Raw genomic sequence first — 13,696 nt, 5'->3', positions numbered from 1 at the left:
AACTTAAATAAAACCCCGATATTCATTTTGAAACACCTTGTATAAGATAAAAGGGAGGCTGAATTAATCAAATAAAACAGACTCTTTTATTTCTAAGCTTTGGGAGTCTGTCAGTCTCATGCATATTGAACTCCAGTTTTCCTCACAAGCCTTAAGACAAGTTATCATTTCTTGCTTTTCCTTGGAAGATACATTCTCTCTAACCAGCTCAGCTCCAAGATATGGCAAATGGTCTCCAATTTGTTCCTTGCAGTTTGTGAATGTACAGTATTGCCTTCAAGCTAAATACAATACATTTCTTGCAATACATTGTTCCAACAGAATGCAGACTCCTCTCAGCAAAGGGGCAGCAACCTGCTGCATGTTTTTTTCTTGTACCTTTCCTGTCCCAGATGGTACCTTTGCAACACCTAGTATTTTATCAACTTCATAATCTGTAACAGGTAAGTACTGAAAGTCTATCCGTTTGATTCGTTCGTTCTTTCATCAACGTACTATCCCAGTGCAAAACTAAGGGCTCGCTTGTGCTTCACTGTGGAACTGGAACCTTATAGTGTTCGGCTATCAAGATACTGGCCATTAGCTGTGGAACTAATAGCTGTTGTGAGCGTCTTGAACTTTCTGTCCGAAAGGTTGGAAGAAATTCAAAGGAACACTTCGATTCCACCCCCCACTTGTACAAGACATGAAGACACAAATTTGAAACTACGTTTGCTCCCCATGAAGCTTTGACTCAACTGAGTAAAGATGCAATACCGCTGATTAGTGTTGCCCACGGGAAGAGACGGGACAGGCTTTTAAAAATTCGAGACGAGACGAGATTGATCATGTGTCTCGAGACAAACGAATATTTTCGAGACGAGACAGCATTTCACAGCATTTCCACGAGACGAGGCAGGAAAAAGTCTCGTCTCGTGGGCAACACTACCGCTGATGCAGGACTTTTTATCCAGTGTTGTTTTTCTTTGTACACTTCTTTTGTCTTATTAGTGAACTGAATAAACCTATTTGAACGTTATGAAGTAATGTAAACTAAGATATTTGTTTTGCTTCATAACAACATGGTATTAATACCTATATGAAAAACTGTTTGATACTTCATATAGCATAGCCTATAGCCGGTATGGAACATTTTTGAGGGCTTTGACCGACCCCTAAATATTTATTTATTGACACAAAATTTTGCTGCACACAGAATGGAACAAAATTAGCAACTATGCGTTGAAATCGTAGATTTTTTTGCCAATGTTATGTTGGACCACCCTAATATATATATATATATATATATATATATATATATATATATATATATATATATATATATATATATATATATATATATATATATATATATATATATATATATATATATATATATATATATATATATATATACTTGTATGTATGTATGGCGGCGATTGGGTTCGAAAACTAGGACGACGTTTACAAACAATGAAGTAAGTGGCGGCTTGTAATCACACATTCGCGATTATCTCGAAAACGGTTCGTTTGCAGACCCATGTTTACTGAGACTTCTTTGCTTCTATTATCGTGTACTTTCAACTGTGTCAATTTGAGCTATTACTTTTGAGACACCATATATATATATATATATAATGTGTGTATGGGGGTGTTCGTGTGCGTGCATACACACACACACACACACACACACACACACACACACACACATATATATGAGGCTTCTTTAATATCTAGAAAAATATGCAAATTATATTTCCAATGTTACGTCTTATAAATGTATAGCATATTCTGTGCCCCTCCCAGGAAAAAATCTAGACCCTCGTATGACTCTCTTTATCCAATCATCATCCATCATCGTGGTCACTGGTCTAAAGAGTAAGGAAAGCTACATACTCTAGATTTTCAAGCCCCGCCGTTTCACGATAATTGAGGACTAAACGTGGTAAATAAAGGTTGTGCCAAAAGCTAAAGTGTTGGGAAGTCGCATCGTTCCGCACATCAGCCCGTAAGAACGTTCACACTAGTGACCTCTTTACACGTCCTTTGAACTACTTAGAGGACTACCAGCCACTTTTCACGTTTACCACATTATAAAGCATGGCACATTTCATAGTTTAACGTGAAAAACGGTGTTTGAATTATTGTGGCACTTACAGCGTTTACCAATTTCAGTCTTCAATTTACTTCCAAAGAAAAAAAATCTGTTCAATTATCTGATATTCGTTACATCATTGTGTTCTCAAAGTTCTCATGTCCAAATAGTTCCCGTGTTCTGAAAGTGAAAGTCGAACATTGCCAACGCCAGGGCAAGAATAATTGCTTGAATGGAGGGAGACACGTATGAAAGACATACTCACTTACTCTCTAGCATTCTTAAACCCGAAGTTTTATGACTGCATCAACTCAAGCCTTCCATCTGTCCCCATCCTGGGCAAGATCAATCCAATCTTTTCCATCCTTACCGATTTCCTTCAGGTCCATCTCAACGTTATCCCTCCATCTTCGTCTTGACCTTCCTACAGGTCTCTTACCATCATGTTTCCCAAACAGAAACCTGTAAACTCGTCTCTCCTCTTCTATTCGTGCTACTTCGCCTGTCCATCTAAGTCTTCGTGATTTAATTATTCTAATAATATCTGGACACGAATACATATTATGCATTTCTAAATTATGTAACCTTCTCCACTCAACTGTCTCCTCATCCCCTTTAGGTCCAAATATTTATCTAAGGATTTTATTTTCAAACGTAAGAAAGATATAAGAAAAATATTCAAGAGCATTGAAAGGGGTCTTTATACTGGAAGTTACAAACAGAGTTATCATATGTCCTTTATGTTATCACTATAGTAGTGTTGCCACGAGACGAGACAAGTCCCGTCTCGTCTCGAAAACGAGACGAGACACGACAGGCTTTTTAAAATTCGAGACGGGACGAGACTGACCACCTGTCTCGTCTCGTTTTCGAGACGAGACACGAGACGGGACGATACGGCTCCTGAAAAGTCTCGTCTCGTCTGGAAAAAATATAAACAAAATAACTAATCAATTGCAAATATTTATTTATTCGGAATAAAGCATTTTCTTTGGAAACCCAAAACAGCTTCTATTACAGGAATAGAGATCTGTAAGATTCCCCCTCGAAAAATTATAATTCGTCACACGTTGTCCGTAACGAATTTGCACAGACTTTAGCCTCGTCTCCCTGTATCTTCCTACTGAAATTTCCTCAGAATACCTTAAATCTGGCAACTATCTGCTACCCCAAGAGCTCTCTACCAAGTGCATATAACACAGTGCCATGAAGGCACATTTACGGGATGTGGGGGAAAGGTCATTTTGGAGGCGAAGTGATCAGCATCACACTCCGGCCGCTTTTGCCCTCCAGGATTGCCCCCATGCACCCACTGATATGAGGCTGTTGAGCCCCGGAGCTGCTTTATGCGGGGCCAATGCGGAATAATTCCGACCTCTATTCACCCACTCCGGGATTCGAACCCGGGTCAGTCAGACGCCCTAACAACTACGCCACCGCGGCTCTAAAAACCTAGTGCAATTAGATACTCTGCTTTGACGCAACGAACATAAAATTGCCTGAAGTCATAGGAGTAATAAGCGACATGCGACAGCAACAAGTGTCGCTTGGAAATGAACCCACAGTAATAAATGCAACCTTCCGAACGGAAGCGACTAGACCGGCAAGCGGCACGTGTTGCTTTGTCGCTTGCGTGTCGTTCGGACTGGGTCGTTTTTTAATAGCTTGCATTGTGTCGCCTCTGTCTGTTGGTAGTGAATCCACAGTGAAAGCTTGCTTATAAACTAAGGGAGATTTCACATCGAAGCGACACGCGACCCGTAACACGTGTCGTTTCAGGATTTCACCAATCGAACGCCGGTTTGTGAGGCCTGCCGTACTCCTACGCTGTGAAACGTTGCTGTTGATTGGCTCGTTCCAAAGCAACATGTGTCGCGTGTCGCTTGTCGCTCCGGTCTGAAATCTCCCTAAAGGAGAGTGTCGCTTGTTGCTTTGGTGTGAAAACCCTGTGTCGCTTGTCGCCTGTCGCCTGTCGCTTCAACCTGAAAGCTATCTTGTGGAAATTTCACACCGAAGCTACAGGCGACACGAACAATTCACACCCAAGCGACAAGCAACACAATCCTCTTCAGTCTGAAGGAAAACATTCACCCCGCATCCGTGAAAAACGGACCGAGGCTACAAGAGACACGTGCAGCATTTCGTGTGTCTTCTGTTCGAAAGGTTGCATTGACTACTGAAAGTTTGCTTCCAAGCGACTCGTGTCGCTTGTCGCCTGTAACTTCGAACCGAAGCTGCAAGTCTCGCTTGTCGCTTGCTTGTTGTTTTGCTTAGGCCGTTTTCTGGATATCGTATAGACAATATAGTCGCGACGGTTGTTATCCGCGCATGCGCGATGAATGCTTGCTTATAAACTGAAGTGTCCCTGTCGTTCGTTGCTTCAGCGTGATACTTCCGTGTCGCTTGTCATATTGAACAAGCCACAGGAGAGAAGCGACAAGCAACATGTTTTTCACTTGGATACGAACCTTTAGTAAACGTAACCTTCCGAACCGAAGCACAACGTGTCTCTTGTCGCTTGCGTGTCGCCCAAATTGGGTCGTTTTCTTAATATCGAGCGTAGAATCGCCTCGATATGTTGGTACTGCCCGTGCGGTGAATACTTTTATCATAGACTGAACGGAAGGGGATCCTGTCGCTTGTCACTTCAGTGTAAACCCCCGTCTGGCTTGTCGCCTGTCGCGTGTTCCTTCTGTCTGAAAGCTCTCTGCGTGTACGATCGATAAAGCGTGGATGGGAGCTAGAAAAGCAAGGCAGATTCTATACATTATCTAGCTATTGATAATCAACAAACTTTATTTGATATACTCATGTTCTTATGATTAAGGAATCATATTTATTCTCACTATAGCTACAGTGAGCAAAGTGATTACAGGTTTAACCAATTTTCGAGAATAATATTTGTGATGTCTCCCAGTTATAACTTTTGTTGGCATAATATCCTGCATTACTTTCACGAGACGAGAGGAGACGAGACGAGACGGGACAGAACCCTTCGAGACGAGACACGAGACGGGACAAACGAATATTTTCGAGACGAGACGAGACAGACCAAAGTCTCGTCTCGTCTCGTCTCGTGGGCAACACTACACTATGAGCAACTTGTGACCAACTTCATTCACATCAATCAGCAACCCGTTCAGTCGCATCCATAATGTGTAGAAAAAGGTGTCATAACTTTTAGAAATATTCAGTCTCATGAAAGACAACTTGCTGCAGAAAAGACTGATTACACTGGTCAACATGAAATTTGTTACAAGGAATGTGAATGGTGTTCTAAGGTAAGTCGATGGTGCTGAATTCAAAAATGAAATCAGTTTTTTCCTGTCGGGCTCAGTTTTCTTGTTACACACTAACCTGTACCTAATGCAATTCATGAAAATTCTGCCTATTGGGCTGTGGTTTAACCTATATTTACTCTACAGATATTGTTGAATTACAGTCATTATATGACAATAGAATGGCCAACACGTTCCTAAGGCCTGGGACCTTCCTCCAATTGCAACAAACCAAATTGTGAAAAAGAGAGAGGCATGGCAACACTGTCGATGAGTCATGTCCGAACACGTAGAATCGCAGTGTTGTTTGTTGTCATGTTTGTTGTCACATGTAGACCAGTGTTATTATGTCTATTGTAATATTTATAGCAGACAGCAAGCTTTCAATGGTGGTACTCCGTGGCCTTGCGCTCTGGGGCGCTGTGCTTTGGAGTCCGCCTGGGTTTTCGGCCTGCGTATAGGACCGGTGGCAACCCACCATCGTGAGGAAATTGGGGAGTAGCGTAATCCGGTCTGTGAAATCTCCTACAACGGCTGGGAGTTCGACGTGATGACCCCACGTCACCCCATTAAGCTTGATTCACATGTACGGTCAGGTAACGCTCAGATCACCCTCCCTTCACGGTGCGGTCAAATATTGTTGAATGATTTTTAAATAGAAGCATTCACACCTAGCGCTCCGGTCAAGGTTCGTTACGATCGCGCTCAGCTCCGTGTCCGGTCACAATCGGGTGGAAAGAATATTTGACTGGAACGTGAGGGGGCGGAAATTGACTTTGCCGAAGCTTAATCGTTGATGTGAACGTGTGTATCGCTCAACCCACGGTTCAGTAGCAGTCTTCAGCCCCGTTGCAGAGGATACGTAACCCAGTTTTGTGTAAAAGTTAAAGACCTTTTGAAACACAGAGAAAGGCGAGTATAGATAACATTGATTGAAGATCCCAAAATATTTTTCTCTCAATTCTGTTTGTAAAACATCAGTCAAAATATGCGATTTCATAAACACGAGTAAAATAAATTAAAGAAGAAACTGAACGAAACAACCACATTACAATTATAACCAATGAAAAAAATTCAAAAGAGGACTAACCACAAATATGATCCATAGTTGTAATGACCTTTTTTGCATGACTTAAAATCCTTAAATCAAAAAGCTAACCTGTTGACGGTCATATTTTTCCGGACAACAAAATTGTCATTTGTGTGTGTATGGAAAGGGAAATAATCATTCTTGATATCTAGCTCCGAATCAAGATTAACAACGAACTCATTCTTCATTTACGGAATACTAAACCAAATTATCTCTTTTTGTAGTCGAGGAAGACGACTTTTCACACGATGTGCGTAACAATCGGGTCCTTGAAACTAGGCTTAGAACCTGATGTTTATCTGTCACGTGTTGTGTCGGAAACTTTCTGATAAAAGAAATGGTCAACAATGTCGATATGAAACAATGAGTCCGAAAATGTTCATGCCGACCGACAAAGTAGTGTTTACCACTGTTGACATTTACAGTTTTGAACATTGTAGCTGCAAATAAACGTTTGCCGATTTCAAACAAAGTATATCAACAAACAGTATTATACTCGTACTTTAATAGCCAACCTTCGTGGCCAAATGGGTCCGGGTTCGAATCCCGGACTGGGCATGAGTGTTTGTGAGTGTCTATTCATCAATTTCGTCATATCACAACGCATCCTCATCTTCGCAATTAGTCAAAACTGGCAGAAAGGCGAAGTAAATCGACCATATCAATCAATCCCTGTTTTCGCAATTCTCTTTCTTCTTTATTTTCTTCTAATTAATGCAGTGCTGTAACAGACAAGTCCGTCGTTGAAAATCTCTTCAAAAATGTACTTAGCACAATCGGCTGGCTTTTTATACAGAAAAATCGGTGTACTCTGTGAAGAAACCAACACCAGTATAACGTTGATCGTACCTTGACCAGAGCAAAGCTTGATCGCTAGTGTGGTTACCCCCAGATCGTGAGCGGAGCGTTAGGGGAGAGTGACCTGAGTGTTGCTTGAACGTAGATGTGAATCAAGCCTTACCGTTTGAAGATTTCCACACCTCTAGGTAGTATTGTGGGAGGAAGACTGGCAGTCGGGAGATAGGCCAAGGCCCTTTCGAGCCATGGGTTATTATTATTATTATAAGCTTTCAATGAATAATATATCCTTTGCGCAACAGCCCATGAAGGGCCTGGGCATACCTACCGACTGCCGGTCTCCCACCCACACTTTCTCTCGTCACCTCTAAGCGTGGAGATCTTCAACCAGTATTGGAATAGTCGGGGGGTCAGCCCGACGTATCCCCAGCCGTTATAGTAGGTCGTCTCGACCGGATTACGCTCAGAGCTCCCCAATTTCCTCACGATGGTGGGTTGCCACCGGCCCTATAGGTAGGCCGAATAAATTCCGACCAGAGCCGGATTCGAACTTACGCCGTCCCGCAGCGAACGATCTCAAGACGAGTGAACGCCTTAACCCGCTCGACTACGGACGAGGACTTTCAATGAACAACTGCGTCAATTAGATGCATAGGTCTGTTTTTAGAGACACTGTGCAAGCTACTGAATTCATGCTTTATACATATTAAAAATAACTAATTATTACAAGAAGTAAACAGATGTCTATGTCGAAGATGAAAATGTAACTTAATTAGCACTTTTGCTAAAAAAAAAAAAAAAATTATCGTTTCATTTCCAATTTCACTTAGACTTTGCTAGACTTTATGTAGTTGATACAAAATAAGTGTATGATAATATGTTATTTGTGAAATGGTGTGAGAGCGATTAATAATACATATTAATGAACAATCATATTGATAACAACCCAGTTATTGAGGACAGTTTACTTTCTCTTCGTAGATAAGCTTTAGCATTAAGAGCCCACTGTGCGGGGGCAATTGCCCTCACATCTCCCTAATTGTCGACACTGTTAATAACAATAAAATGATGTTGTTTCTGAACCTGAGGAGCCATGTAGTGCAGCAGTGCATCCCTATACACCCCTTCAAAATGTTCTTACACTCTGTGAAATTTTTAACAAAGGCTCAATTTATGTTAATTTTAGCTCTAAATTTACCCATACACACCACAAAATATTAAGTTACACTTCCCCGATGTAGAATTATGGATAAACCCCTGAGGGGCAGGCAAAAGGCAATATTTCCGAGACGAAGGGGAGTGCTCGCTCAATGTCGATACTGCGTCGAACTAAATAAAATTATTCTTCTAAGCAAGTGATTATATATTGACTGACTACGGGCTTGCCTAGTACGACTTCAGTTGTCAGTTTCCAGGATGCTTGCAATGAGGGAAGGATTATATTTCACTGCGGTCGACTCATCCATTTGACAGCCAGATGTAGCTAGTTTCAAAAGTTTGCCAAAAGGTGGCAGCTCTTGTACGAAACATGGAGGGCAAGGTTCAAAAGAACATCTTGCATGTGGCGCTCTCTGCCAGCCTTCCGTTGTACTACTAACAGGTGGTTTTTATGCATGTGTGCTCGTATGTTTTGATTGCTGCGTTAGAAAAGTTGCAAATTAAACAAATAACGTTTGATCAACTTAATTCTGGACGTAAATGTAAAAGTAGAATTATGTCGACATTATTTATAGTTTACACTTTAATAGAATGACACAGTTGCCATTAATCCACGACAAACGTCTTGTGTGTTATTTGATGAAATTGCGTAACATAATTCATTGACAGACATTCACGATTATATCAGCATCCAAAGTTAATATAAGCCACAGACTCTGAATACGGTTACAAACACACGTATATATTAATGAAACGCCAAGTTTTTCAGTATAGTGCAATCAATCAGCTGCAAAGACAGCAGTAGGCAAATTGTCCATAACTATTTTTGTTATTGAGTTTACTTGAGTTGAGTTGGTGTTTTAAGTCCACTTTATGCACAGTATGGCTAATCGGGACTGGACCTACAGTTTAAAGTGGGATCCGAACCACTTGTGCCTCCACCGGGTATCGAACCCGGGACCCCTTGATTACAAGGCAACGACGCTACCACTGCGCCATGGGGGAGGCCCTGAGTTTACTTGAGTTTTTAGGTAACGGAATTGTACTGCAGCAAAGGTTGTCCTGTGCTTATTCCTGCTTTTTGTTTCAATTCTTGAATTGAACGAATTCATTTTGGAAAACAGAATGAACGAACCTGATGATGGTCAATTTGCCTAATATTTATATTTTCCGTTGGCTGTATACAATGGGATACACAAGTATTGCTCGGAATATTGTCCATGCCTAATTTCATTAATTTCTCTCTTTGCTTCTACGTGTTTTCAAGGATTCGAATCAGGACTTGAAATGGATCAGAGCGAACCGGAACGGCAAGCTCCCTCTATATGTGGAGTTGAGTTGTTGCTGCGAGAGAACTTAGCGGTCCATGTCGCCAACATCTTTTGTGCTCTTTAGTTCTCTTCTTACTTTTTATTTGTTGTTATTATTATTATTATTATTTGCCGTGTCTCGTGTATTCGATTGTTCTCACAGAGATATCCTCCTGCATAAGATCTTTATACGTACAAACTCGAGTTCTCGATTTTGGTCGCTAATTTTATATAGGCTGAGCAAATATACTGACGTTCTGAAGAATAAATCCAATTTTTGATCACACGATAAATAACAAAATAGAAATATCTCTAATGAGGACACGTAGCCTACATTGAATTTTAAATATCTCGGTTGTGTGAACTGACTACCATTCACGATTTCTGTCTGTTTAAGGTTTAAAAAGGGAAGATAAATCCATAAGGCTCGCGTGAATAAACCTGGTGATGGTCAATTTGCTTGGCAATACTTATATATCCCACTCTACATCCCATACACCTTGGCAGCAGTTGCAAGGAATCAACAATCTATTGTATGAAAACTTCGAAACATCCAGTGTGACTAACCAACGAAAACCTACTAAAGAATTAAGAATAATTGTACTATACTACAAGAATGACGTTCATGTGGCTTGGAACTATTTTATGTGATGTCACACAATACAACTGACTACGAATAACCCAAGAGGTGGAAAAGCGACGTAACTGACCGAAATAGAGAGAGAGAAAACAAACAGACAAGCTAAATATAGGGAAAGAAAAAAGAGGAGAGAGAAAAAGATAGAGGAAGAACGATAGAAAGAAGGTGAAAGAGAGAACTAAAAAGGGATAAATGAAGAATAAAGAGAGAGAGGCGATAAGGAAAGAAAGAAATAATAAAAGACAGCGATTGAGGGAGAAAGAGCTAAAGAGGGAGAAAGTAAGACGAAAAAGCGGAGAGAGACAGGAAAAAGTAGAACAAAGAGTGAAAGAGAAACGAGTGAGCGAGGGAGAGAGATAAAGAAGGACAAAGAAAAAAGGAAGGATAGAAAGGGAGGAGAGAAAGAGAAAAGAAAGAAAGAGTGAAAGGAGGGAGAAAGCAAAAAGTGAAGGAAGGAAAAAGAAAGAAATGTGAAATACAGAAATAAAGAAAGTAAAGGAAAGAGAACTAGTGAGAGAAAACAAATAGAGATACACAAAAGGAAAGACAAAGAGAGAAGAGCAAATAAGACCAGCAGACTCCCTTCCAAACCTCTTCGAGAAGCATTGGGGAAAGTCCTTGAGAGAAATAGTTGCATAAGTAACGCTAACACCCCCTCCCCCCTTAAAAAACCCTCCGGAGATGGAAGAAGAGAACGAAAGATAGGAAGTAAGGCCTATTCTTTTTATTGGTTCTTTAATTACCCGCGCGACCGTAACAGGCATTCGACGCAGAGCCCATTGCAAGCAGCTTCATTCCGCCTTAGAAATCAGTCGTTAAACGAGCTGCATAAAGGTTTCGCAGCAGTTATTGCAAACGGCTACAGTTTACATGCAAATGAGAGAGAGGATGTAGTCGAGAGGCTGCAAGAAACTGCATTTGTTAATGCGCCTTGCACGTGCAACTCCCGTCCCGAGGTCGTTTCATTAAGAAATCTCCGAACGGCAGCAAATGCCTGTTGTAAATTCAACAGATTTTACATAAGTTTGCTCGCAACGTGATGTAAACCGTGTAATTACAATCATGGGCGCAGCCACGACGGCAAATATTTGGGGTATGATTATTTTACCACTTGCACTTCGAGAAAATTCAACATCTAATTATTATAAATCTTATCATGACGTTCCCGTAAACACAGAAATGTCAGCATCTCATCCACGTACCTGTACATCATTCTTGCAGACTAACGAGGCTCTGGCGTCTTGACTCGCTCTTGTCTTGTGTCCTAGTCCATGTGTGATTGTCTTTTCATTAATTTTATCTTATCATCCGCATCAAATCAAGCTATGCCAAACTCTCTCTGGCCTTCTTGAACTCGAAGGTTTATGGCTGCAACAACACAAGCCTAACTAACTCTCTAGCCTTCTTAAACCCGAAGGTTCATGGCTGCAGCAACTCAAGCCTTCCATTTGTAACTATCCTGTGCAAGATCAATCCAATTTTTTCCATCCTTACCGATTTCCTTTAGGTCCATCTCAACGCTTTCCCTCCATCTTCGTCTTGGCCTTCCTACAGGTCTCTTACCATCAGGTTTCCCAACAAGAATCCAAGAATCCTGTAAACTCTTCTTTCCTCTCCCATTCGTGCCACATGGCCTGCCCACCTAAGTCTTCTTGATTTACTTTTGAACATGAATACATATTATGGAGTTCTAAATTATGTGACCTTCTCTTCATCCCTTAGGTCCAAATATTTTTCTAAGAATGTTATTTTGAAGTTCCTCTTTTAACGTAAGAGACCAAGTAAATCACGTCCGTATAATTCTACAGACAAAATTACTCCTTTGTATATCTTAACTTTTAGTTTCTTAGATATTATACGAGAAGATAATAGTTTATGAAAATTAACACGCAATTCCTGAATTGTCTGGTCCTCTTTAATATTATTTTCATTTGTTAGTATTACTCCTAAGTAAAGGAATTTGGAAACTGATTCAAACGAGTTGTAATCAATAATTAAATATTTATTATTATCTAACACTTGGTTTCGGCTTGTAAGCATATATTTAGTTTTCTCTTTGCTAACTTCCAAATCTAACTCTTTAGCGCTTTTAAAAATTATTTTACTATTATTCTTAATTGTATTTATATCATTCCCTATTAAGTTTACATCATCTGCATATGGTAATCAAGCTATGCCTGAAAATAAAATATAATTTGACTTAAAGGACCTCTCAAAGCTGTCGTCTTGAAATCAAAGGGTTCCGAGTTCATTGCACAGTTCATTGAACTCGAAACCAGAAAATAAATTATTGTAGAAACTAAATTTTGTACTGTCAATATGGCACCTGGGAACGACCTAATTGGCACCAAGTTTAGTGTTCTCTGTGCGTAAATATACACTATTTAGCCCGTTCGGGTTGCTGTTGCGCTTTAATATATTAACTCTTAGCTTCACAAATGTCATTTTCGGAAACTTATGACTTATGTATGTACATTACCTAAATGGTTTACCAAACACATTTTTATTATCCATTTTGACGAGGAATTCTTCACTTCAGTGAAAAGGACGTTTGAATAGCTCACTGGATAGCGCAACCAACTGACGAACGAAATGCTCGCTCCGCCATCGGCAAAGTTTGGCATTGTTTAATGTGGATTAACATTTTGAAACTGTGCTAAAAGTTGTTTTAAGCAAGGTTGTTAAAGGTCCAGGAATTTTAAATAAATTCAATTCCGGTCCAGGAGAGAAAGTCATCAAGGGTAAATGGGTTCTGGACCGTAAAGAACCTTTTTATCTGTAAAGTATTTCAATTCGGTCCAGGAACCTTTTTTCCAGATCAATTTATATACGGTACAGGAAACTTTTTTTCTGGATCAGTTTAAATACGGTCCAAATTCCGTGTTGAAATGAAACAATACACAACTTGGACAGAAATTAAATTGTGCGAGAAAAAGTTTCCGGTCCTGTCACGAAACCCATTAGAATTTATGGGTTACTGTACTTTCAACAGCCCTGGTTTCAAGACCTAAAGTATTTGTTTTTAAGATAATTATCTTATCAACAAGATTTCAAAAGTTCAGTGAACAACTCTAATACTCTGTCCCTTTAAGAACTAATCCAATGCAAACAAATACACGTAGTTTTTGAGGAATCCCATTGTTCATTCCAATGGTAGCTGTGCAGATATTTTCGTGTAAGAAATATAGTGCTTGTGCTAAAGCCATATCACTCAATGTAGCTCAAAGTTTTCGAAGTTGTGGGACCTTGTATTACGAACTGTACAGGTAAAGTTCATCTGAACCAACCATTTCTCAGAAGCGCGTGGGTGTGTTTACATTAATTTCGTTCTTGGAGTGCATGGGGAGT

At 40.2% G+C, this 13,696-nt stretch overlaps 1 protein-coding gene across 1 annotated transcript in view; it reads right to left on the bottom strand.

Annotated features, from left to right (window-relative positions):
• lms (lateral muscles scarcer) overlaps window positions 1-13,696 on the bottom strand; it is a 270,244-nt gene that overhangs the window by 80,327 nt on the left and 176,221 nt on the right. The gene's annotated exons all lie outside the window — the stretch shown is intronic.

The sequence above is a fragment of the Lepisma saccharinum genome, chromosome 1, assembly GCF_977018435.1.
Source record: "Lepisma saccharinum chromosome 1, izLepSacc3.1, whole genome shotgun sequence".
In the NCBI taxonomy this organism is placed as follows: Eukaryota; Metazoa; Arthropoda; class Insecta; order Zygentoma; family Lepismatidae; genus Lepisma; species Lepisma saccharinum.
The sequence above is the reverse complement of the archived record's forward strand: the minus strand, read 5'-3'. Positions and strand labels throughout refer to the sequence as shown.